This window comes from Micromys minutus (genome assembly GCF_963924665.1).
Source record: "Micromys minutus genome assembly, chromosome: 8".
Taxonomy (NCBI): Eukaryota; Metazoa; Chordata; class Mammalia; order Rodentia; family Muridae; genus Micromys; species Micromys minutus.
The window spans coordinates 15054304-15080764 of NC_137977.1; positions in this window are offsets into that span (position 1 = coordinate 15054304).

Below are 26461 nucleotides of genomic sequence, written 5' to 3' on the forward strand. Positions count from 1 at the left end.
GCACAAACTGTAACTGGGTCTTCAATTGTACACCTGGTTCTTACTCTTAGATATCTATCATCACAGAAAAATGTTGAATAGGCTGAGAAGTTTGTGGAACCACTAGACAGGGCACTGAGCCTGGAAGAAAGCACAAAGTCCACGGAATAATTCATCTGGAAGACAATACACAATATTATGCTCTGCTTTTATAAGAGAGGAAACAACATAACTAAAAAATATGTGCCACAATTGCCCCTTGGAGTTTGTTTTAAGGAACACAAGGCCAAGGTGAGAGAGACATGGAGTCTCCTCAATGTTTTTTATAAAATCAAAGAAAAAGATTGACTTGTGTCCAGAAATACATGGGTCTCATTTTTCATTTTCCAAACTCAGTTTTGTTTTGTTTTGTTTTGTTTTGTTTTGTTTTTTATTGTTAATAGGCAAGGCAGGATTAAAAAAAAAATAAACTTCCCTGCCTCATTTCAGTTATCCTGTTTATGAGTGCTTTCTCCTGACTAAACAGTTTGGACAGAGCTGTTAGTGAATATTGCTTATTAAATAAATAGATCAGATTATCTACATATCAGGTAAATGGTTGGCATGAGTTGGAGCACATGAGTAAGCATGCTTATGCTCTCTGAGCACATCTCAACAGCACCAAGTCTTTAATAAGTATTATGATCAGTGCCCCTTTTTAAAATCTTTGAATTATGGCTTTTGATGACTCTATAATTTTTTTACTAATTTTTGAAAGCTATTGCCTCTTCTGATCCTTTCCAGTTTCTACCAGGAGGATTACCTATTCATGCAAATTCTGATTGACTACACTGATTATGCTCTAGAAGATTTTTGCTTTTTATACTGTTTTACAGACATAGGGGGAGGCAGAAGAGTAAAATATGCACATCTTTGTGGGTTACAAAGAGTTTGGGAAGACAAGGAGAGAAGCCTTCTCCCATTGGTCAGAGAAATTATTAAATAGGCATCCAAGTTCAGGTTAAATATTAGACTTCAATGGTGTTCCAGCTGTAGGTATATATATGTATATATGTATGCATACATGTGTGATGTCTACATTTGTGTGTGTATGTATGTATTTATGTATTCAAGTATGTGTATAATGGAAATGAAATATTCTGTATATGTGTAAAATGGAAATAAAATAATCTGTGTTTGTATGTGCATTTGTGTTTATATGATAGGAATAAAATATTCTTTGTGTATATATAAAATAGTAATAAAATATTTTGTGTGCACGTGTGTGTTTGTGTGTGTGTGTGTGGGTGTGTGTGTGTGTGTGTGTGTGTGTTTATATGTGTGTGTGTATAAGAGAGAATGTGAATTATTGGCCTATGTAAAAAAGATGTCAGGACGATTATGGTGGGTAATTTCTCAGGACAATGGTCCCCAAGCAAACCCTGAAGTGAGCAACATCAAAGAGAATAAAAATAAATGTTCCATCCTTAAATTAAAAAGGTCTGAACACTGTTTATAGATGCTACATGGGAACCATAAACTCTAGACAACACCTTCCTGAGAAGTATACTGAATTCAAGGAGACTAAGGTATAGAATGGCTTGCTCTGGAGAGATGGTTCAGAGATTCAGAGTACTTTCTGATGTAGGTTTGGTTCCCAGCACCCACCTGTCATCTTATATCTACCTGGAACTCTAATATCATGGTTTCTAATTTGATCTTCTGGTGTCTGTAGGTACACAATTTACATATATGCTCTTAAGACCTAGACTTGAATACAAACAGATCATTCATAAACATGAAATGATGTAATATAAAATACTTTGATAACCACTGCAAGAAACTTAATTTTTTCTTCATGTTCTGTTTTCAGAGGCCATCCTTTCCTAACCTTCTGCTCATTTCCCCCTTACAATGACTTTCTGATTTGTCTAGAACCCCTTTCAGAAATTACCTCTTCTGCAATTCCCTCCTTATGTTACTGCCTCTTCCTTTGACTTGCTGGAACAGAAAGGTAAAGACAGACCATTACATGAGTTCAACTCAGAAATGGAACACCAACTGGAAAAGTTTGTCCACTCACTTACAGCCATGAGACCCTGTCATTCATGAATGGGACCCACAGCACTGCATAGACAACTTCCCAAAATTGTTGTGAGGAAGAAATGAAATCCTACATGAAAGAGAGGATTTGGGATTTTCAAACTGATCTCTAAATATAGTCTGTACAGTTGGCACTTTTCTATGAGAAATACAAAGCAAGTCACAGAAACATCAGGAAAATCAGGGAAGGCACTGACTTGGGGCGCTGGCGAGCATGACTTTTCACCAAGACTGGCAGAAGTATGTAGCTTAGTCTGAGATGCAAAACTGTAAAGAAGCTGTAGGTGACTAAGAAAACAGTGACCTGGAGTCTAAGTGAAAATTCTTTTTCTCCTAGATTGAAACATTCAGTCCTAAAGTGAACTTTCTTAAGGCAGACAGTAAATAAGTCAACAACTTCAGGAACTCACTGAAACTAAGGACAGTTCCCAGGTCCCCATGTCCTAAGAGTAAACAGCAAAGTGCTGAAGGGAACTCTCAGACCAAGCCAAATCCGAAAGAAGATTCTCAGATAAGCCCAAACTACACAGAAGACTCTGAGCCCAGAGCAGCTGCACGGAAACACCAGAAACCAGCTGAGCTGCCTGGAAGAGGTTCAGAACAGTCAGTTGGAGAGGACCCTCTCCAGGCTGTTGAACTGCTGGCTGGGCATTGCGCTGCATATTCCCGGTCATTATGAGCTGGTATCCACTTTGGGACAGATTTTGGCAATACAGCTCTCTGTGATGTGTTTCTGCTGTTGTAAGTAACTGCTCACCTACATTCCTGTGAGTCACCTCAGTAAAGCTCATGCTTTCATCAAGTTGTACTTTATTCCATCCTGGGCTCTCCATCAAGGGAGAGTAGCTGTGAGGAGATATGTGTGTCCTCTCTCTAGGAAAGTCTTGACACACAACACCAATCAATACCAGAGACCAGAACCAGGATCACAGTAAAGGAAAGAGTGGCCAGATAAACAATAAGTTTTGAGGTAACCTAGTGATTTTTTTTTAAATATCTTACCTGCCTCAGAGGAGAAAATTTTTTAGATCAAAAGTACATACGTCTACAATAACATGTTTGTGTGTGAGTGTGTGTTTGCTTGTTTCTATGTACCCAGTTAAATGCAATGATTACCTGCATGTGGAAGACAAAAAGGATCATGTTCAGTATCAATCTTCAAAAATATATGGTATCTCACTAGCCTGTCATTTGTAAAGTGGGCTAGGGTATTTCACCATCAAGTCCTGGGAATGTACAGAAATGTACCAAGTACCACCATACTTACTTAGCATTATTATTATTATTATTATTATTATTATTATTATTATTATTATCATAAGCAGCAGCAGAATAATCATCTAAACATTTGGGGAATTAAACGCAGATCCCCTTGCTTGGAAAGCCAGTACTTTATCAACAGAATAATCTCTTCTGCCCATCTAGTATATATTTCTAAGTTTAATACAATTAATGAAATAGTGTGTAAAAAATTTACCAAAACAATGCAGAGAAAACAAGAACTCCTGGAGTGTTTTGTCAACTTCCTTGCTGTAAGAGTGAACCAACTGATCTCTAGAATAATGTTGAAGGGATGTTTACTGTCATGCAGTAATCTGTCACATCCCTCCCACCATGTGCTGCAAACCCCCTTCCAACTTCATACTCCATCTTCTGGCAGAGTTGAGAAATAGGAAACAAGACTCTCTTCATGTTTCCCTGGAAAATAAGTAATGGCCAAGGCTAATAAACAAGGATGACTTCTTTGTTTCCTTCAACTACATGAGAAGATTAAATTATTCTAGGTCTTCAAGATATAGCAGAGCCCATGTTCCCATGGTATTTTCGAGTCAGTTGTACGGCCAAGGACAGTACATTAGCAAATTGTGCTAGATCATCACTGGGTTTGGAACCACAGTTCTAAAGACTGAAGTACATAAACATGGAAGACAATGCCATTCAATTTTTGTAGGAAACACTACTGTTTGTGACATTTCTTACCTCAAGAAATATGAATGAGAAATTCAAAGGCTAGAGGGGCTTTTTTTAGTCTCAGAAAATGAACTACATCCAGGAGTCAACATGCTGGGTCTTCATGTAGTACTATATCCCATTTTCTGTGGAACCACCAGACTGACTACCAGAGTGGTAGTACCAGTATATAATCCCACCAACAATGGAGGAGTGTTTCTGTTTCTCCACATCCTCCCGAGCATCTGCTATCACCTGAGTTTTTTTATCTTAGACATTCTAACTGGTTTGAGGTGTAGTCCCAGGGATTTTTTTTTTCATTTTCTTGTTGACTAAGAATGTTGAGCATTTCTTTAGGTGCTTCTCAGGCATTAGGTATTTCTCAGCTGAGAATTATTTGTTTAGCTCTGTACCCCATTATTTAATAGAATTGTTTGATTCTCTGGAATCTAATTTATTGGGTTCTTTGTATATATTGGATATTAGCCCTCGATCAAATGTAGGATTGGTAAAGATCCTTTCCCAATCTGTTAGCTGCTGTTTTGTCTTCATGACAGAGTCCTTAGCCTTACAGAAACTTTGCAATTTAATAAGGTTCTATTTCTTGATTCTTGATCTTAAAGCATAAATCACTGGTGTTTTGTTCAGGATTATTTTGTCTATGCCTATGTATTCTAAGCTCTTCCCTGCTTTTTGTTCTGTTAGTTTTAGTGTACCTGATTTTAGGAGGAGATCTTTGATCCATTTGGAACTGAGCTTTGTACAAGGAGATAAGAAAGGATTGATTTACATTCTTCTGTATGCTGACTGCCAGTTGAACCAGCACAATTTGTTGAAGAGTCTGTCCTATTTCCATTGAATGTCTTTAGCTCATTTGTCAAAAATCAAGTTACCGTAGGTATGTGGGTTCATTTCTGGATCTTCAATTTTGTTTATTGCTCTACCTGCCTATCATGATTGACATCTGTAATATAGCTTGATGGCATGGATAAAGATTCCCCTAGAAGTTCTTTAATTGTTGAGAATAGAGTTAACTATCATTGGTTTTCTGTTATTCCAAATAAAATTTCAAACTGCTCTTTCTCACTTTATGAAGAATTGAATTGGAAATTAATGGATATTGCATTGAATCTGTAGATTGCTTTTGACAAAATGGACATTTTTACAATGTTGATCCTTCCAATCCATGTTCATTGGAGATATTTCCATCTGATGATATCTTCTTCAATTTCTGTCTTTAGATTTAAAATTCTTGTCATACAGAACTTTCACATGCTTAGTTAGGGTCAAGGTATTTCATATTTTTGTGACTATTGTGAAGGGTGTCTACTCCCTAATTTCTTTCTCAGTCTGTTTATCATTTGAGTAGAGGAAGGCTACTGATTTGTTTCAGTTAATTTTATAACCAGCCACATACCTGAAGTTGTTTATCAGCTGTAGGAGTTCACTAGTGGAATTTTGGGCTTCACTTAGATACACTAACATATAATCTGCAAAAAGTAATATTTTGACTTCTTCCTTTCCAATTTTTACCCATTTGACTATCTTTTGTTTTCTAATTGCTCTGGCCAGGACTTCAAGTACTGTAGTGAATAGGTAGGAGAGAGTGGGCAGACTTGTCTAGTCGCTGATTTTAGTGGAATTGCTTCAAGTTTCTCACCATTTAGTTTGATGTTGGCTACTGGTTTGCTGTATATTGCTTTTACTTTGTTTTAGTATGGACCTTGAATTCCTCATCTGTCCAAGACATTTAACATGAAGGAGGGTTGAATTTTGTCAAATGCTTTGTCAGCATCTAGTAGGATGATCATGTGAATTTTTTTATTTTTCTTTGAGTTTATTAAATGGTGGATTACTTTGATGGATTTTTATATATTGAACCTATATGCCTGGGATCAAACCTACTTGTTTATGGTGAATGATTATTTTGATGTTTTTTTGGACTTTTGTTTACAAGCATTTTATTGAGTATTTTCAATGCTGTTCATGTGAGAACTTGTTCTGAAATTCTCATTCTTTGTATCATCTTTGTGTGGTTTAGGTATGAGTGTGAGTTTGGCTTCAAAGAATGAGTTGAGTAGAGTTCTTTCTGTTTCTCTTTTGTGGAATAGTTTGGAGAGTATTGGTATTAGGTCTTCTATGAATGTCTGGTAGAATTCTGCAATAAACCCATCTGGTCCTGGGCTTTTTTGGTTGAGAGGCTTGTGATGACTGCTTATATTTCTTTAGGTGTTATAAGACTGTTGAGATGGTCTATTTGTTCCTGATTTAACTTTGGTTCCTGGTATCTGTCTAGAAAATTATCCATTTCCTCTAGATTTTTAAGTTTTGTTGAGTATACGTTTTTGTAGTAGGATCTGATTAGTTTCTGAATTTTCTGAGCTTCTATTGTTATATATCTTCTTTCATTTCTGATTTTGTTTATTTGGATACTCTACTCCTGGGCATATGCCCAAAAGACACTCTAATATATAACAAGGACACATGTTCCACCATGTTCATAACAGCTTTATTTATATTAGCCAAAACCTGGAAAGAACCCATATGTTATTGAAGAGAGGAATAGATACAGAAACTGTGGGGCATTTACACAATAGAGTACTACCCAGCTATTAGAAACAAGGACTTTATGAAATTCTTTATGGATGGAACTAGAAACTTTCATCTGGTGTAAGGTAACCCAATCACAAAATAACACACATGGTATGCATCCACTGATAAGTGGATACTAGCCTCTGAAAGTTCTGAATACCTAAGAAAAATTCACAGACCTTATGAACCTCAAAAATAAGAAAGACCAGAATGTGGATGCCTCAGTACTTTTTAGAAGGGAGAACAAAACACTCACAGGAGGAAATGATGCAAGGTCAAATAGAGGAGTAGAGATTGAAATAAAATCATTCAGAGGCTGCCTCACCTTGGAATCCACCCCATATGCAGCCACTAAACCCAAGAACTATTGTTGATGACACAAAGTACTTACTGGCAGGAGCCTGATAGGAATGCCTCCTCAGGAGATCTGCCAGAGTCATACAAATACAGCTGAGCATGCTTGCAGCTAACCATTAGACTGAACATGGGGACACCAATGAAGGTGCTAAAGAAAGAACTTAAAGAGCTGGAAGGGTTGCAACCTCTTGGGAAGAAAAACATTATCAACCAACTAAACCCTAACTCCCATGGACTAAGACGCCAACCACTGAGCACACATAGAGAGATCCATGGCTTCAGTTGTATATGTAGCAGAAAATGGCAGTGTCTGGTATCAATTTGAAAAGAGGCCTTTGGTCTAATGAGGGTGCATATACCCTATGTAAGGGAATGCCAAGGCACTGAGGTAGAGAGTGTAATTAGAAGCAAGTGCACCTTTGTGGAGACAAGAAGACAGGGAGGAGTATGGCCTTGGGTTGGGGAAGGGAATAACATTACAAATGTAAATACAGAGTTTATCTAATTTAAAAAAAAAGAAAGAAAGAAAATGAGCTATGATGTATAGCCTGCTCCTTAAGATTTTTGGATGGCTATCCATATGTAGATTTATTTTTTGTTAATTTGAACAGAAAAGAGGAACATTCAAATTTATAAGTTCTGTGTAAAAAAAACACCTTGGCCTTGTTTTTATTGTCTTGAAATTTGTAAAATATTCAGATGCTTAGAAAATCTACTCTTTATATCTGTTTACAGAAATTCTGTTCTGGGGACTTTAATGGCACAGGCATTTGGAAACATGGAGCTACCAACTCAGGCTGAAAGTAATTCTGTATAAGCAGTAACCACAGAGAACAGAAAAGCAAAAGGTCACATGTCTCTAAAGATATCTAGGCTGTGGAAAACGTTTACTTTACCAAGTCACTTGTTCAAACACTTGATTTTGAATAAATCCACAGAAATAAAGAGATTACCCAGGATATCTTCATTTTCTTCTTTTCTTTTCCAGTATGTGCCCTTCTTGAAACCTACTACCCCAGGCTAGTGGCTTAGTGAGCTGAAATCGGAAAACATACTTGGCTCAGATACCATAATAAAGGCACAAAGGAAAGTCGAAGAACATGCATGGTTCCTCTTCCTTGATATTTGGTCACTCTCTTCAGTACCTTTCATTATCAATGACAAAAAACAAAACAATAAAACCCTACAAAGTATACATTTGGATCTGGTTGACAGCTGGTTTTGAAGAACTTTACTCACCAACCTGATGTGCTTGATGACACTTCTGGAAAAGGCATTCATATAAGTTTGGTAATCTGCACAACCCTTCCTATTAATTTGCTTTCTTGGGGGTGAGTCTATGGCAAAATGACAATCTCTTCATCAAGAAGCTTCTAAGTCAATTTTCTTTCTCTTTAAAATGTCTTTACCTGAATTCCAGCAAATCTGTAAGAGTGATACTGCTTGTCACACTCCATCAATAACCAAACATTTACATGAAATTCTGCTTCTCATCTCATTTTTCTAATTAATTAGTTAACTCGATAATTTTTATTTTATCATGTTTTAAAAAATATTAGCAACTTATCTGTCAAGAATTGGGAAAGACAGAGATAGTTCAGCTGATAAAGCTTCTTGCTGAAGACCTGAGTTCAGTACTTAAAATTCACCATCACAGAAAATTACAAAATGTAAAATAATGGAACCTAGCCACAAATCAACTACATCTGCTAAACATTTCCATATCTAAACCTTAAAAGAAAAAGACATATAGAAGAAAAGACAGAAAGATTGAAAAAGCCATAAGATCGGAGAGTTTCCTGTGACTATTTGTCTCCTAGTAATGTCAGAAGCTATGTCTATAAAATCTCACCAATATAATGTCACAATAGCAATAGATATAGTAACATGAAAAGGTGAAGTAACATGAGGTTGTAACCCTAAAAGAAGAATAATAGCCAACTGAGTAATGCAAAAAATGGAAAAACTGGTCTTCCTCATGGAAGAACAAGAGTTATCCTATACCAACAGTCATCCCAGAAAACATATAGATACACAAAGTAATTTATAACTAGGAATATAGATATAGATATATAGAGAGATATATATAGATATACAGAATTAAATGGATTGTAAAAAAACTTTATATATATAATACATGTGAACACATATATAGATTTAGTAACAATAAAAAATAGAACAAGAAATTGATAGCTAAAAGGAGTATACAGGAAGATTTGAAGAGAGAAACAAGGAGGATAAATTTTATACTCTCCAAAGTACAAGAGAAACGAAACAAGCTAAGATATCTAAGCAGGTGAGCCAATGAGACTTCCTGGAAAAGCAGGTCGTTTAAACCCATAAGAGGTCATATCTAAAAATAGCAAACAAAAAGTAAGTCAAACAAACAAAACAGAGATGAAAAGAACTTAGCAAAGATAGCTAAAATGAATCTCTAGCTTAAACATACACATAAACACACACATACACGCAACACACATACACAATGGGAGACACTCATGGGTGGGTTTTAAATGCATGATAAAATAAAATGTGAGCAAGAAAAATATAATTCCATTATTTAGTTAACAAATCTATCTTGATTTTTACCAGAACTGTCCTAAAGGGGAACACACCACCTACAACTATTATTCTAATTCTGGCTAAGAAGAGATTTTTCCACTTCAGACTGCCCAGTATACCAAAGAGATGAGTAAATAGCATGCACTTTCTTGAATTTTTATTCTCTTTTTTGTCTGACTTTCTTAAATTTTGTGAGACATAAAATATTAAAAATTTACTCTTTAGTCCTTAAAGATGATTGCTTTAAAGGTATAATTGTCTCACGAGATAAATTTGTTAAAATTACTTAATTTTTTGTGGATTTAGTTCAACAAAAATAATAACTATTCCCAAAGGATAGTAAGAGTATGCTAGTATTATGCTTCAAGACAAAATCAATTGTGTTTTGATCTTCAGGGAACAGTGTAATTTTCTAAGTATGCATACATATGAATTAGGCTCTAATCCCTTGCTCAGTAGCTTTGTGTTCCTGCAGAACTGAATTAGGAAATGTTCCTAAGGTAGAATAACTTACCTCTAGAGAGCTTAAAATAAAGATAGTCTTGACCAATTGTTACTATTATTATTATTATTCTATTCTTTGATTTGATGGCTTAAAATCAAATAAAAGCAAGCTTAACACAAAATTTAGAGAGCAAGCCCACATCCTCAGGGGCTTTTATTTTTTAGGCTTCTGTCAGGGACCTGGTGCAGAAATCTTGGTGAGATCATGTACCTTGAAACCTGTTGACCTGCTACTTTTGTGTCCGTCTGAATTGAGGACAACAATAACTTAGCAGCATCCACTATGTTATTCTTCACATAACCTTTGTAAACAGTAATCAAATTCTGACTAATCAATAGTTTTGTGGCAAAATCAGTTGCCTGCCAGGATGCAGTATTTTTACAGGCAACCCTGATGGGAGGCTAACTCTGAATGTACTTCTTCTGGTGTAATAGTTATATTTAAGCCAGTCACTAAACACACCACGCCACCCTTTGCCCCAACAGTGAAATCTCTTTTGTTGATGATTGAACCCAGGCTTTATGGCAAAGAGTTATCTTTAAATTATTGAGTATAAAACTTATTCCTGCAGAACTGTAGCTACTATGAAAGTGAGCAAACGATTCCATATCTTGAAAATAAAAATGTATATTTTAATTATTATCAAAGTGACCTCTATTTTTATTTCAAGTGTTCTGCAAAGACACCTATTTGCCCCAGCCCAAATGTAGAAACGATTGACGAACACAAATGGAAACCACATTTTGGCAAAAAGCACTACAACGAAATTCAACAACAAATGTACATTTTGATAAGAGGCACCATATTTTTAATGAAAAAAAATGTTGGACACCACAATATGTAAAAAGCTGTTAAAGTCAATTATAAAAATAAGTATTATTTTGAATGAATTAGCACAAACTGAATGAAAAATAATATGTCATAATTTCAAGTAGCCAATCTTTATATTATTGGTATTAATTGCTATCAGTATAAAAAACATATGCATGGATGTTGATGAAATCAGCCTATGTAAATTTGTCTGTTTCATATTTTTGCAGAAGTGGTCAAGTGTGTAAAAGTTACAGTTTTTAAAGATAGGGTATGGCCTGGCAAACAGAAGCTTTTGGGTAGAACATATTTGTTGGTAAGTTGTGCATGGTTATCTCTCGGTGTTACTTGGTAATAGCTCTCAATATTCAACAAAGCTGAAAACTGATATGACAGTTTTGTCGGCATTATAAATAAAATGAACTATTTGTTTCCGAAAACTATAGATGAACAAGCTGATTATGAATGAATGAGCTCTTTTGAAGTCTGTTAGCTATCGTCCTGTGATCGTTCTTTTCAAACAATTAAAACACTGATGGGCTCTCAGTGTTGTTTTTTGAAACAAATTTTCCTATACTTTAGAAGCTTTATTGAATACATATAACACATTGAATACATATAATGTTAATGCATTGTGTGTGTTTGTGTGTGCATGTTTATATGTATGTGGATGCATGATTTTTTTTTATCATCATTAATATTAAACTGTTTAGTGTAGGTTGGTTGGCCAAAAAGTCCCCAGGATCCCGCTAGGAACCAGGACTCTGATCTCAGGCCTTCATATTTGTATGATAAGGACTTCCACAGTGAGACAGTTCTCACTCATACATAAATATGCATACTCATGTGCACATATATGTACTTTTATGTGTCTACTTGTGTTTATGTACTCATCTCTAGGTATGAGTATATGTAATATATACACATGTCTACATATGTGTTTATGTGTCAGTGTCTATATTCTATTACATGTACCTATTTACATGTGCAGAGAATAGAAAAGGATAGCAAGAATCTTATTTTATGGCTTTCTTCCTATTTCCTTAGCAAAGCCTTTTTTATTGTACCTGGGGATGTGCTGTTGTTCAGGAACTCCAACATTACAACTATCTCTTCATCTTCCACAGCACTGAGGTTACACTAATAAACAGGTCTAGTGCTTTGCAAGGGATAGTTGTTCTTTTGCTTATCTTAAATTCATTCTGGAGATTTGGGCTTAGGCATTCATGCTTGGGCAGCAAGGTTATGCTTCTAAGCCTCTATGTGTGTGTGTATGTGTGTGTGTGTGTGTGTGTGTGTGTGTGTGTGTGTGTGTTTGCATATGTGTTTGTGTGTTTCTTTTATAAAAAATTTAATTTATATCCATAACTTCATATGCTCTTCATCTGTATATTTAAAAAATATTATTATTTTTATTGGATATAAGCTATTTACATTTCTAATGTTATCTCCTTTCCAGGATTTCTCTTCATAAACCTCCTATACCATACCCCATGACCTGCTTCTATGAGGGTGGCCCTCTCCCCCACCCACCCATTCACCCACACCCTTCCAACTTCCTGCCCTGACATTCCCCACACTGGGGCATCAATCCTTGACAGTACTAAGGGATTCTCCTCTGATTTATGCCAAACAAGGCTATCCTCTGGTACATATGCAGCTGGAGGCATGGGTCCATTCATTTGTACCTTTGGATAGTGGTTTAGTCCCTGTGAGCTCTGGTTGGCTGTATTGTTGTTTTTATGTGGTTACAAATCCCTTCACCTCTTCAATCCTTTCTTTAACTTCTCTACTGGGGTCCCTGTTCTCAGTGCAATAGTTGGTGGCAAGCATCTGCCTCTGTATTTGTCATGATCTGGCAAAGATTCTCAGGAAAGAACTAGTATCAGGCTCTAAAAAAATATCATTACACTTTTCCTATCTGGGAAAGAAACTTCATAAAGAAAGTCTGAACAGTAGACTCTACTGTTCTTAAGAACAGCATATTCTAGATGAGGTTCTATGCCTCATGTAATATAAAGAAACAACCTCATGCTTACTGCCCACTAATATTTGCTCGGCTGCTTATTCTTGTGCTTATAGAAACCATTCTCCTGAAGAGGGAAACAAAAATAACCACTGTTCCATTTTGGAAGGAAGAACCCCATTGTCTCAAACAACATTAGCAGAGACTGAAAGTTCGAATCAAGCAGAAGTTTCTGTAAATCCACATGCACTTCTCCAACTTCTCAGAAGTCTTATCGAGAATGTTCTTGTTGAGACAAAATCTGATGAGAAAGGGAGTCTGATAAGAACAAACCACCAAGCTCTTTGTCCTGTAATCCTTAAAGATAAATAGATGAACATGGCCAACCCCCCCAAATCAACTAAGCCGAATATTCCTGTCAATTTTTCACATACAGATAGACCTAGATCCATTCATGTGACTGTAATGACTTTTGATCAAACACATTATTTTTGTACAAAAAATTTCTAACTGATATTCATCTGAAGAATTATAGCAATAAAAGGTTTTGTTGGATTGAGTAATTCAATGAGGACTGAATGACAAAGTCAAGTGTCCTGGGAACTATTTGACATCCTAGCTCTTGGAAAGCAGAGACAAGAATAATTTTAGTAATCAAGGCTGTCTAGCCTACATAGTCAGATGTAGTACTCTCTTCAATAGCAAGCTAAACAATATGTACTAATGTCTAAGAAAGTGGGAAGGAACCTTTGAAAAGTGTTATATAGTAGCTGTAAATCAAATCACCTAGTATAGAAACCCCAACTCTGAAGCAAGTCACCGCCTGAGAAAGCAGAACTCACAGAGATATTGGCAAGGAAAAGAAATGCCTTTTGAAATACTATTTTTTGTACATCAACAAAATCAATTGCTAATAGCAATATGAAGGAACAGAAAGTGTCTGGACTGGAGGTGATGCTGCAGAGAACAGGCAGAAATCCTAAGTGATAAAAAGCTCATTCCAGAAGCAGGCCATGTACAAACAGCTTCTACTCCACCCCCTGAATATTTACGTACACATGCAGAAGAAGAAAAAATAATTGGAAATCTTTACTTAAAATAGAGAGCACTTTGTGCTCAGTCTGTTCATGTTACTGCTTACATTTATATCAAATGATAGAAAATAGAGTTTACAAGATAAGGGCACTATAATAGTATTGGGTCAACAGGAAAATAAACATCTCAATTAAAAATGGATATAAAGGCAGATCCTGTTTGGAAAACTCTGTAACAGACAGACTGCTATCACTGTGAATTTTGGAATTCCATTTATATTTCTGCTCTCTAAACCTGCTTCCACCCCTCTGCATATTCTCTTACAAATTCTATAAATTCCACAGAACATAGTATAATTTTTATACATATACATATACAATACACACACAAACATACACACAAACATATGTATATGCACATACGTACATATATACATACATATATACATTTTGAGTAAATTCATAAGCTAACTAGTTTTCAAAGTTTTATAATGATAAAATGAACAATAAAAACAGCTCACATTTCCAGCCTCCATACCTTAACAATAACACATAAGCATAAAGTTCTGACTAAAGTGATAATGTGTGAGGAATACAGGAACATGGATAATTGCCTAATAAACGTTTTTTCGTTGGAAACAAGTACCCTCTGTACTTCCATCGAACTGAGGGATGTGACATATAAATTGTCTGAGCTACTTTTGTTGTTATTAACTATTTGGAGGAGAGTGTAATGTTGAACATTTCAGAGTTGGAGCCCTTGGTCCCATTCATGCCTCTGTAAAAGACATTGGCATTACTCCAGGTCTATATTTTACAGGTATGCTTCCATGCCTCCAAAGTTCCTGTTACAACAACAGGAAAGCCTGTTGTGGGGAGGCTTTGAATACTTTGGAAGTGAAAAGTTAAAACGACAGTCTTCATGCAATCTCAGTGATAATCAATTTTAAATGTGTATAAAACTGAATTTACACACTTGCTTAAAGTCTTCCTTGAAATTATCCACACCAGGAAGCAAACAAGTCTTAAAGGGATCAGACATTCTCACTGTTTTGGTTACAGAATTAAAGACAGAGTTTCAAAAACCTTTAATTTGAACTATTACTGAAAAGGAAAGGGAGGTGGTACCATTTAGAACCTAAGATGCTCACAAAAGAAAGATGCTTTCTTCAGACTTTGAGTAGGAGAGAAAATAAAAACAAAATAAAACAAATACCAGCAAAGCAGTCCATATTTCCTGCTTCTTGGCATAAAGACCATGCGTTCACTTAGATAGAAAGAAAGCTGAGCAGGTGTATTTGCTAAGGCCTCCTTTAACTGGGGAAATAGCTGTAGACAAATAATACCCAACATTTCTGAGAAATGGAGAGGTGTGATACTTGATGTACATATCAGGAAAGGAGAAAGCTTCAAAACAGACACAAAAGTAGCAAGGGCCTGAAATGAGTAATGAGGAATGAAAGCAATCTGAAAAGAACACCTGCTAGACTGACAAGCGAGAGGGATTGGGGATGCAAAGGAAGATAAATGCTCATCTTGGAGATATGCAAGATTGAAGGCACACGGGAAGAGCCAGGTTTGATCTGGGGATTCAGGTGACTACCCCGCGGCAGGTTTGTTTCAAGGCAAGCCTGAATCAATGCTATTCGAAGATCTATGATAACCACTGTGCCATTTTGTCGATGCTGAAAATAAGCAAGCGGAATCAGGAGGAGACATGGTAAAAGGCTGAGAAGTTGGCTCCATCTGTCTTTTCCTTTCCTGCCACGTTGTTATTATTATAGCAAAGCTGTCTACAGGCACAATTCATTCTCTGGCACTGAGTTTCTGGATAGGTAAATGCTTGTTAGCTTAAGGCCTTGGGCTTTATCTTAAACCTTTAAGTCAAATCTTCTCTTTCAATACAGTGCATTCTTCTTCATTTCTTTTATGTTAATTGCTTTATTTTGGAACCTGGCCAAATTCAGCCTTAATGTCTGGCATGTAGGTCTGCTATAGGTGTTTATTAGATCATTACCACGACCATTTTTGGCTATACACTTTAATTCAGACTTGAATCAAGATAAATAAATGCTCATTGCATTTTGTCTCACTGTCAAACCTATATCAGTTCTCTGTAGTTTTAATTGTGTGAGTTCTTTTAGTTTTCTCGTTTTTGTCTCTAATTTTACAGCATACATCTTTATTTACCGTTACCTAAATAAGATGTAGATGTTTTACAAAATTAATAAGAAAAAGTAAAGGATGTTGACAGACACCTGTACAGACAGGTTACTTTTCAAACAGAAAACAAAACAAAACAAAAAAGAGCTCCCTGTGGTGTGTATCTTGCAGAATGGTACACTTCCTATAAGGTGGGAAGTTCTAAAAGGACTATTCCAAAAGGATGTAATCTTAAAGGCATCTTTGGCTACAAAATAAAGCTTCTTGTCCTATAGCTCTTCTGTTTTTTCATCAGAGTGGCAACACTGAACTATGGATGTTCACACTGCTGGTACTACATTACTTGTAGAAATAGGGTAAATATTTACTTTTCCTTGTTTGCAGTCCATTGCAAAGGAAGAGATTGTGAAATGGGCTATTCACATCTAGATGGACAGGAAATAAGACACCCCAAAGCCAGAACCTCGAGAATTTTCAATGGCTTAACACAAGTGACTTACATCCACCAACAAGATGCACTCACAGCCCCTTCCATAGTCTCCCAAATAGTAACACCAGCTAGAAGGCATTTATTTAAAACAAGAGCCTATGATGGGACTTCGTACACAATCCCGAACTACAGGAACTATTACAGGCATGAGCTTGAGTTGTGGAGATGAACACAAATTTTCCACAATCTTATCAGAAAGGAAAGCACTACAGGATAAAACTTTTACGTTTTAGTTCATGTAAATAGTTCTGTGTTCAACTTTGGGCATCCTGAAAAAACTGGAAGGGCTAACTCACTGGTGGGGATTTACTTCTATATGGCATTAATTAGAATCTCTCTAGTAAAGATGCATCCTACATGGAATTATATGGAACACTCAAGTCAAGACCAACCAAGAAGAACATAAGTAATGTGAAATTAATTATTTCAATTCTGCTTTTGAGTGATCTTTTTTTTTTTCCCCCGGTTCTATTGACTTGTATTTGACTGATTAAGAAAACAAACCACCATTGTGGATTAAGCTTAAAACTAGCAGTTGGTTTAATTCCTCTTGGGAAGGCTGCTGCCCAGCTCTGGAATCCAGTCATAAAACTGTGTATCTACTAGACCTACAATTCTTAGATGAGTAGCCATTGTTTTTTCTGGTGCATGCAAGATGCTATGAATGACCTCAGAGTTAACCACCGTAGAGAGGAGAAAATAGCCTCGTAATTGAGTCATGAGAGAAGAGTGAGTACTGCTAATGGGTGCTTGAAATGCTGTGAAGAACATGCACAGTGAAGCAAAGGCTGCAGCATGGGTAGTAAAGGCAAGGCCAACTCCTTATGTCCACTTAATATATGGTTAAACCTGAGGGCATGTAGAATGCAAATTTAGGGCCACTCTTCTTGCAAAGAAAGATAATGCAGTCAGGCATGGAAGTAGAAGATCTGCCCTCTCTAGACACTGTAAAGAGGCTTAGTGTTGCCTACAAATGGCCTACGTGGTGAAGATAAGATGAAACAGGAAGCTGGAATTCCTGTGTTTTCCAACAGTATACCCAGGGCACCACAAAAGATTCAGAGAAAGACTGGCATAAACATTTTCTATTTTTTAAAAAAATGTTATCAGAGTTATATTGCACAAGATAGACTTAAGACTATCTACTGGCTTGTGCTATAGCCTTCAGGGTGATTCCTAACGGAGCAATATTTTGTCACTGTGGTTCATAATACAGCAAATAGGCATGAGGAAAGAATGACCAGATTGTGAATATAGGTAGGGTAAAGCCAAAATTGTTAACAGTGCTTGTTATTTATTTAAATAGGATTACAAGGGAAAGCTGAGAGTGAAGGCAGTGTCAAAAGATTACAATAAAAAACTTAGGTAAAATTACAGAAAATGTAAAAAGTGGAACAGTAAGTGTAAGAAGTATAAACCAAGACATGAGAAAAGCAAGAAGAAACAAAACATGAATGCAGATAAAAACTAAAAGTCATAGGAATGCTGGGAATCAGGCCTTACATCTAGCCAGAAAGAGATGTAGGGAGGACAATGCTCATAGCCTTTGGTCACAGGAAGAATATCAAGTGTCAAAAAGATAAGGTGAACCCCTGATACATTGCTGAGGAGGGGCCTAGAAACCTCTGCATAGGATTGCTCACAGTTTGTCATCATGGTTTCCAGGGGGAAAAGAGGGTAGTGAATGACTATTTGAGGTGCTAGTTAGGGTTTTAGCTCATTTATACACAGAGACACTATCTTTATCTTCCCTTTCTTTCACATATACCAAATTCACGTCCGAAACCTCAGAAGATATACAATATAGAGTTTTATATGTAATTGATTGGTTGGTTATATATATATCAGTTTCTCTGGATTAAAAAGGCTGTACTCCTGCTCAATCAGACATTTTGACTTTTTAGTGTCAGACAATTAATTTGAGACATTCTTAGTTTCTAGGAATGAACTTCACTTTTAACCATCACTAAAAACACTATTTGGTAAGATATGAACAACTGAACAGATCTTAAATTTTCATCTTAAGAACGTCCATGGCAAAGAAAAAATGTCTGTTTGCAGATTGACTGAGAAATCCACGTGAATAGAAGCCAAATTGCATTTCCTATCATCACATCTTAAATATCACTGAAATTTCAAAACAAATTCAAAAGAAACAAATAAATAAGGAATGAAAGGTACTAAGGTTTACTTTAAATTTTTCAGAAGGAGAAATGCCAAAGATGCACATGCACACACACATACACTACAATGTATTCTAAACAACTTTAAAAGGTACTCCAAACTCAAATGTCCTTGGGGATTTCTGAAAACAAAGAATCTGTTTTCATCTTCAGAGTCTGTCAGATTCACCAAGGGTGGGAGTTGACCCCAGGCATGGACTCTGAGATATAGTTCAGTACTGCTTATTAAATTTTGTTTCTCTTTCTGTCTCTGCTTTTTTTCCCCCAGTCTTGAATTCTGCTGTCTTGAAACTGTGGGTTATTAATTCTGCACAAAACATTTTTCCAAAATAAATCACATCCAATCAGTGAATTCCTTCATTACAAAAAATAATCCTAATAATTCTGTAGGGCAGAGAACAGTGATAATAGTTGATATTTCAGTCACTTATGATAATTGTTTCGGAGTTAGGTTTTTCAGACATATAGAGAGTTGTTGATATTCTTTCCATTATATAGGAAATAACTGAGTTTAGAATGTGTAATTTCCTTTCTCTGAGGAATCATGACTAGTACGTTAGAGCCAAAACTTTCACTATACACACACACACACGCACACACACACACACATACACACACACACACATATATATAGTGTATATATGGAATTATATATACTTAGCAAAATGTGAATTAAAGAATTAATTCTCAATATGTGAGCTAAAGTCTAAGAAGTCTGTAGCTACCTTTGGTGTGTGTTAGAAATATGGCTTTTTAAAGCCTCAAGCGATTGTTAGTAATGCTTTAAATTTCCAGGAAGGAAAGAATGGCTGGACTAATGACAGAGCAATTAATTGTAAGTATCATTTGTCAGATTCAAATGCTGTCATAGGGCCGATTATCAAGACACAGAGGTATTGCTACTGTCACCACAGAATTTATGACTTGCTTCTGAAAGAGCCAGAGGTCGGCAGTGAATACAGACACCAGGGCTAGGGATGTAGCTTGGTGAATATAGTATCTATCATGGCTACCTAGCAGCTATGAACCAGCTGTTTAAGTCCCTGTACCATACAATAAGTGTGATGATCCACATCTACAGCCTCAGCCCCTGATCACTGCAGGATGCAAAGGTTATCCTCAGTCTCATAGTTACTCACCTGACTACTAGGCAGTCTGGTTCAAAACAATAACAAGCACCACACCAAGACTGTGATATAATGCACACAAGCATACAATCTTGAACTCAAGCTATAATAAATCTATACTAAGGTAGGAATTCTCACAGTGTTAATGTTTTATTTGTCCTTTTTAAACTTAAGCTACAAAACCCACAATCTTTAACTGCAATATTCAAATTTTCCACCTATGTACAACAACCCTTTGTATATGTTGATTTGTAAATTATATCCCATATTAGGCAATATTTTGCATTATTCATACTTTTTTCAAACCTAGGCAGTTGTACAAAGAAGCCTGTGATAATTTTCAAGCTCCTGATATGTACAATGTATGTTCCAAGAATCTGAACTCTAATCCGCTCTCTTCCACAAAGTTCTCCCGGAGGGAGTACATGGTCCAATTTTCAAGAATGCTTGTAAAGGATCAGTGGATTGAAGACACCCCAAGTGAAATGGTTTTCCCACCTCAGAGCTCATATGTACTTAATGCTCACAGTCTCTTGTTCTCCCGTCCTTACCGGTACATTGTACTTGTTAACTTATCTGAATTCAGTAGGGTATGTTCATCTATTAAACCATTTTATCCTTTTGGAGCTCACAGTTTGTAAAGTAAGACTGTGCAGTTTGCCAAATATCCTGTGTGTCACACTGTAATCTCCTGGTAATAAAGTATTGGGATTATTTTTTATTATTCTTAGTTAATTTGGCTAGATGTAATTTTATAATAGGTGTAGATGAATTTTCATAAGTAGATAGTGGCAATCATTCCTATATAAGTAAGTACCTTTACATGCTTTCATTGCATTTCCTCACTGGGGAGTTCAGACTACATTATTGTAGAACTGTACTACTTGGGCTATGAAATAGAAAGCAAGTCTTTAAGACATGATTAATTACTATAGAAAAAACTAACATTTTAAATCTTTATCTTTTTTCTTCTGAAGTTGTGTGAAGCACTGCAACAAAACCATTTTATAATGTGAGCTATAAAATAACTCTTAAGGACAAATACCTTATGCTTGGTCCATTATATCACCTTTGATAAATGACTAGTCTACAAGAAGACACAATCAAAGTGTCTATATAGTGAAGAGAAAACATTTTGTGTCTCTGTGCATAGGGAGAAAAGTGGAAAAAGGAAATCGATCAGCAAATTAACCAGCACACTAACAATATTTATAGTTAGCTGCTATTTTGGGTTTAATTTGTTTTGGGGGTGCTTATTGCTGGTATTCGTTTGGCATTGGTGGTCATATAATAAATAGAAGTCAATGTTTACATAGACACTATTACAAAGGGGGCATACAGAGATACAAAGGTTCCGACATGGAGCTGCTCGTAGAGCTGAGTCTAAACAGAGAGCTGTCCATGAGAAAGGATGAGCATCAGCTGCTTATACGAGTGCAAGGGAAGTTGCATACTGGCATGCGTGATGCTGCTGTTTTTGCTTGGAATAGGATATTAACTGAGGTCTATAGAGTTTTTCAATTTATTTGACTAATTATCAAACTTAATTTGTCATAGAGAGACCGAAGTCAAACAGACCAGATGAAAGAGATTGTTCCATTTCCTCTCTGGTCTATGAACAGGCTTCTTACTTGCCATTAAAAGAGTTTGCAACAAATTGAATGGAAGGGAAATTTTCATTCTTTACTCAATTTATCCCAACTACATAGACATTTAGCTTCTCCAATTGAGTCTTTTAGTGGATTTCATTAATTTCAGAGGGTGCTGAACTGTTTCAGGATGAACCTGGGAGAACTTGTACTACTTGGAGGAGATTTTCTTAAATCCCATTGGTGACTGGTTATAAAATGAGTTCTGGATGCCATGTAGTTATAGGAGCTTAGAGGCAGCACCTTCATTCTGGATGAGTTTACACACTACTGTTAGTTCTCATATCCCCCCCCCCCCCGTCTCTTCTGTATAGAAAATATCCCAGGCAAGAGCTTGAAACCACTCAATTGAAAGCCCTTGAGGGGGTTTGGTATGTGATGTGGATATTTAAAGACACTTTATTTAAATATGATTGCTGTGTGTAAACAGAATTGGTAATGGGAGAGAGGAAATTTCAAAAGTTTTCACCCCCAAATCTGAGATCAACTCCTGCTACTAATTTTATAGCTTCAGAGTCATTGATTCTAGTCCCATTCCAGTCACATTACTATCCATTGCTTGGAGACACAGGCTTTAATAGTTGGTTCTCTTTACATGAGATGTTATTTTGTTTGTAAGGATATTTAAAATCAGAGCAAGAAGGCTTAAATGCAAACAAAATATAAATAAACATAATCATAGTATTGTTTATTTCTGTTCTATTAAATGTCACAAGTGAGGATGTGTTTTTAAAATAAAAGTGTTTTCGAAGGTGGCATCCAGGCTCTTAGCTTTTTAAATTCTACAGCTGTTGGGCACAAGGATACTATAGTCTAGCAAAATACAAGAAATATAATGATTTATCTCTTCTCATTTCCTTTGATGCTACTGACAACTGTAGAGTTTACTCTAAATACATAGAGAGACTTTGCCATCAAGGGTTTTTCTTATGCAAAAGAAACATCGGAATGTAAATTAAGGTGAGAGAAGTCAACAGAAATTTGGAAACTGGAATCAGCATTTTATCCCTTCTCCACTGAGACTGCATAAAAATGAGTAAGCACATCCCTTTTCTTTGCAATCTGTCATAGCAACATAAATACTAATTGGTTTCTATGGTGATCTCGAGTCTGTAGCTAAAACAAAGATGTGTATGTGCAGTGTGTGCAAGTGAAAAGATGAATGTCTTAGCTCCGGATCTTTGCAGAATTGGTTCTAGAGTGTGAAAACTGGCAAAAATAACGAACCTCCACGAGACAGGTAACTGCTAATTTTATTGTTGTCATTTCTGACTACATCAATTCATCTACCAGCAGAGGCTGGTGTGCCATCTTATAAGTTGGTGTTGAAAATTAACAACTTAATACACTTGCAGTCAATGAGAAATACCGCTTGTAGGAAGATTTTAACACCTAATCTGCTTCCTACTTTATTGCTGAAAGGAACTCAGCAGCCCACAGGTGCTTTAAGCCAACACTGGGATGTGGTGAAGACAAGTTGCTGAAGCTCCATCAATCTGGGCCTCTTCCTTGGGATTCACAAGCTTTTTAAAAGAATTCCATTGCTTAAAACCAAAGTGTGAGAGACACTTTTCTAAGTCGAGACATAGTGCTTTAATCACCAGTTGCTAGTAATCGAACACACAGTGTGTTAGGAATCTTTGCAATTCCCCATTTCTTCATTTGTAAGGGGACTGATAGCTGAGCCTCTCTCCAAGGGCTGTTGAGGTGATTAAAGACTGAGTTACTCCTGACTACTTTTGCAAATACATGTGTTATATAAATACTAAATAGTAACCTATGGCATTGATTTCATTAGCCCTTCACATTGGAAAGTAACTCAGTTCAACAGAGAACTCTTTGTTATTGAGATGTATAACTAAATGTTGGGGTTCTGTAAACCCCACCCCTAAGTTACCTAGCAACACCAAGGTATACCCCACCCACCCCTCAGTTACCCAGCAGTAGCCAGGTATGCTCCACCCCAGTGACCTAACACTATAAAAGGAGCTGCTTGACCCCTCCTCTCTCTTGCTCTTTGGCTTTTGCAATCTTGCTCTCCCACCCCTACCCCTCCTCTTCCCTTCCTCCTCTCCCTCCATGTGCTCATGGCCTCTACTCCTCTACTCTCTCTCTCTCTCTCTCTCTCTCTCTCTCTCTCTCTCTCTCTCTCTCTCTCTCTCTTTCTCTGTCTCTACCACCTTCTTAACTCGCCCATGACCTGAATAAACTCTATTCTGTATTATACCGTTGTGTGGCTGGTCCCTCAGGGGAAAAGGATTCCCAACATGGTCCCCCCCAGAGGCATCTCCCTTGCCCTCAGACCTCGCCACACCTCCATGGGTCATATGCCCCCCACTCTCTTCATCCTTCCCCTAACATTGGTGCCGTGACTCGGATCGTCATCTTTTCACAACATTGGTGCCCCGGGACTTTCCTTTCAGTGACTTTTCCTTTCACTGGTGCCCCGTCATCTTTTCCTTACACTAAACGCATGCACATTGTGCATATAAGTACAGAAACAGAAACATATATATATATATATATATATATATATATATATATATATATATATATATATATATATATATAATATTTTGGACTTAGAACTATTGTCAGAGTGTTAAATAGGAATCCATTGTTTTTATCATTGATAAATAAATAACTTCAAAAGACAGTGTGGGAAAAGAGTGATGCTGATACATTGTGCCACAAAATGGGGGTAAGAAATTCATGTAATCAATTTCCTTCTTCTTTCATTATTCCTTTCATATCTTCATTTAGCCAGTAGGACATACAGAACAATGTGATGTCAATTTAGTGGATTAATAGGTAGAGAGCGTTGTTTCTTATGCCTTCATTTTAAGTCAATAGAATGGAGGGGTTGCATATCTTCCAATACTAAAACTAAGACGCTGAAATAGTAAAAGAAAATATATATTAGAGGTTATGGCGAGGAAAGGCAACTTTCTCTCATTTTTACTTTAGGGATATGTTAGAAAACTTGATATTGACAATGATATAAAATAAAATGCTCAGTAGATGCTTTTGAGTCCTAATTATATCATTGATCATAAACATTTAAACATATATGTGAACCTGAATCATTCCATAATCCAATTCTAATGGGATATCCCCTTGAACTTAGAAATTTTAGTCCCAGGAAGTTCTGGAATGGATTTACAGGGATTGGGAAAAGTGTGGTGTGGAGATGCTGTATAAGGATATAGAACAGGTTTCACAAAACTTACACTAAAGTCACACTTAAGTCCACACAAAAGGCATACTATGTGGTGAGCCATATATGGCTTTACAAAAATGAATAATTATTGTGTTACCGGTGGACTATCATATCTTCCTCAGGTTATATAAAGCATGTCCACATAAGACAGGTAAGGTGGGTATCCTTATGTTGGTGTCCTAGAAAAGAAATGTGATGTCCCTAAAACTTCAGGTGGCTGACCAAGGACAATGTGACAGCATACTATTTTATTGTCTGATTTAACTTTCACACATATAGTACAAAAGCAAATAGTGAAAATGGAGAGATCATTGTGTCTTCTCTTATACTGCATGATTCTGGTGCCTTTTCACAGTATTTCTCATTGTGTATAGGTATGTGGTATATATGTACATGTAAGTGTGTGCACCCATGCATATGTGGAAATAAGAGAAGAATGTTGTGTTTTCTGCTCTATCACTCTGTCTCTATCTTGTGACCCGGGATCTTTCATTACAGTGGAGATCAGCTTGTGATCAGTAAGCCCAACAATCCTCTTGTTTTCATCCCCCAAAGCACATTACAGGGGATTGTGGCCATTTCCAACTTTTAAAGGGGAAGCTGGGGATTTGAACTTTGGGGCTTCATGTTTGTATAACAGTACACTTACCTGCAGTTATTTCCCCACCCAGGTTATGTATCCTTTTCTGTTCCTTGTTCTGCAGCAATTGAACAAACTCACACGTCACAGCAGACTGTAAACACTATAATGTGTGATTATGCAACCTCATCTGGACTCTTCAGCCTAGAATATGATATTCTGCAGAAACAAAGGCTCCTCCTCCCATTTATGCATAACAAGGCCATCCTCTGCTACATGTGTAGCTGGAGCCATAGGTTTGTCTATGTGTACTCTTTGGGTGCTGCTTTAGTTCCTGGGAGTTCTAGTTGGTTGACATTGTTGTTCTTTTGGGGTTTCAAACCCCTTCAGCTTCTTCAGTCCTTTCTCTAACAATATGTTATTTTAAGTGATTGTAATTTTTTTTTCTTCACTTTACCTCGTAAATGCAGCCCTCTCTCCTCCCAGTACTCTTTCACACTTCCCAAATACCTATTTTCCTCTCCTTCTCCTCTGAGAAGGAAAAGGCCACCCTGTGTATCACTCCATCCTTTTAAACATGAAGTCACTTCAGTCCTAGGCACATTTCCCTCCAACCCCACTGAGGCCCCATAAGGAGGCCCAGTTAAAAGAATGAGATCCACAGGCAGGCAACAGATTCAGGGACACTTCAGGTTTTGGGAGACCTGCATGAAGACCAAGCAGCAATCTTCAATATATATTCAGGGGACCTATGTCTAGCCCATGTTTACTGTTTGATTGGTGGTCCAGCCGCTGGGTGTTCCTATGGGTCCAGATTAGTTGACTCTGTTGGTATCTTGTAGAGTTCTTGTCCCCTTCAGGTCTCTCAAGCCTTCCTCCAACTTTTCCACAAAGCTCTGTGTTATGTTAGGCTGTGGGTCTCTGCACTGGATTCTATTGACTACTGTGTGGAGCTCTTAGAGGACAGTTCTGCTAGGTTCCTGTCTGCAAGCATAACAGTTTTATTTGAAATAGACAGAAACTGGAAACAACCCAGATATTCCTCAATTGAAGAATGTTTAAAGAAAATCTGGTACATTTACACAATAGAGTACTACTCATCTATTTAAAAAAAAGAAGGCAGGCACCGTGAATTGTGCAGGCAAATGGATGGGACTAGAAAACATCACCCTGAGTGAGGTAACCGAGAACCACAAAGATATGCATGGTATG